The sequence below is a fragment of the Triticum aestivum genome, chromosome 3A, assembly GCF_018294505.1.
Source record: "Triticum aestivum cultivar Chinese Spring chromosome 3A, IWGSC CS RefSeq v2.1, whole genome shotgun sequence".
In the NCBI taxonomy this organism is placed as follows: Eukaryota; Viridiplantae; Streptophyta; class Magnoliopsida; order Poales; family Poaceae; genus Triticum; species Triticum aestivum.
Window position 1 is genome coordinate 692,981,381 of NC_057800.1, and position 2,399 is coordinate 692,983,779.

A 2,399-nucleotide genomic window follows, 5' to 3' on the forward strand; every position below is an offset into this window, starting at 1 on the left:
TATGTAGTAGAAACAAAAGATTCTTTCCTGAGTGATTAGAGTGGATTCAAATGTTCCTATTGAAGGTAGTGCAAATGAATCCTAAGAAAAGACATGTTTGATTCAGGTAGTATATTATCTGGTGCTCTATCTGTAAAGAAATATAAAAATGTTAGTGATCTAAATACTTTTATATTTCTTTATAGGGGGGTATATTATAGTGTGATTATGCAAAGATCCACGTCTGTCCTTAATTTAACTCATAATTAAACAATAGACTTGTTTGTTGCAGACTATAAAGACGTGTACGATGTTTGGCATAGTCAAACTTTGTACTAGGTGTCGCGAGCATTCATCTTATAGCTACGAGATACTCCCTCCGTTTCAAAATAAATGACCCGACTTTATACTAAAGTTAGTACAAAGTTGAGTCATCTATTTTGGAACGGAGGGAGTATACGTTTGTCGGATAGTGTGGGTAGCATCTATCTGTCTGTCTGTTTGTCTGTCTATCTGTCTATCTATCTGTCTATCTGTTTGTCTGTCTATCTATTCTATCCTTTATCTATTCCATCTGTCTATCTATTTATTTATCATTATATACTAAAAGCAAACTACAGGGTCTCATAGAGGTATCACATTAAGTCACACCATCCAAATTAACCTAATCGTTGAATCTTAAATTTGTGGCTAGACTTTCATGCAGAACTATTAGTCATCTAACCATGTCAATGTAATCACGTTCATGATTTATATTGATCTATTGTATATACTAAAAGCAAAATACAAAGTATCATTGAGGTACCAAGTTAAGCCACATCATCAAAATTAAGTTAATCATTCGATCTAAAATCTGTGGTTAGATTCCAATGCAAGTTTATTAGTCATCTAACCGTATCGGTGCAAACATGTTCACCATTTGTATTGAGAAGGTTATATTCATATACGAATGTGGTCGATAGGGTGTGGAAACGGATTACCCATAAGACATAACTATTTTGTATAATATAAATCTAAATATATTGTAAAAGAAAAATACAGGGTCTGATAGAGGTACCACTTAAGCCACAACATTCAAATTATCTTAATTGTTGGATCTAAAATATACAGAAAGCGAATACGGTACCAAAGAGGTACCACATTAAGCCACATCATCCAAATAATCTAATCATTGGATTCAAAATTTGTGGTTAGATTTTAACACAAGATTAGTAGTCAACTAACCGTGTCCATATACCAGTTTTCACAATTTATATTGAGAAGGATACATTTCATATACGAATGTGGCCGACCAGACATGGAACCTGATTACGTTTTTACGCAAAATGATCCAGATCTATTATAAAAGTTCATAAGAAATACAAAGCACCCTAAACATAATCAAAATTTCATTAAGAACCCTACACCACCAAACAACCACTACCTCCGCCAGTATGAGCCACCGACGCACCGTTGTCGCCGCTCCACTATTAAAGCCGGCTTGACCTTATGGGTGATAATCGGGAAGTCTTCGTGCGGGCGCCCCTAAGGATCAGCGCCCAATAGCCGCAGTCGTCGCCATTGACCCCTCTTGACATATCTTTCTAGAACAATAGGTACGTTCTGAAAAAAGTGAGAGAAGGAAAGTACATACCTTAGCTAGCTAGAACATAGTGCCGTCGATAAAGATGTGTCAGGATATGAACTGATCAATACATGTATGTAACAAAGTATGCTGATATACGCATATGTGTGGCCAAATATACAACTCTATTAAAGGGAATAGTTTTGCTAAAGCTCATCTAGATGTGCTCTAAATATTACACATCTAAGTCATATGTCATTGATTTTATACTACGATTCGTGCAATCATTTCTTTTTTCTTTATCTTTTATCTTTTTAATTTGATTGAGTCATTTGGATATGCAATAATTAGAGCATATCTAAATGTGCCCTAGACACACCCCGGAACCACATATCAAATTTATGCTTTAGACATAAGAATGTACTAAACATGCCACGCATGGTGGCACACCGCCTTCTGAAACATTATGTGAGAAATCATGTTTGCGGTGATGTTAAACTAAAGATCGATTTTGCAAGCTGACCTCTTTTTTTTGTTTTCGCGACGGGATTTTGTAAACTGATCTAATGGTCCATCTTTATCTTCTTCCTTTGCTTACTTTTGTTTATCATTTTTTCTTCTATCTCCCTCGCTTCTTTTTACCTCTCGCCTTTAAAGTTTAAACTATCATTTCCTATACCATCCTCGCCTTCGCCCGTGCCGCTCCCGCGAGCGGCCCGGGCGGAACCCTAGATCGCCGCCGCCGCTCCCTTCCTTCGCCTTCCTTCTCCCTCGCCGCCGCCAGGGGACGCCGCCGGGCAAAGCCCGCGCGTGCGTCGGTGGCGGCGGGGCTCCCTCCCTCCTCGCGAGGCTCCTG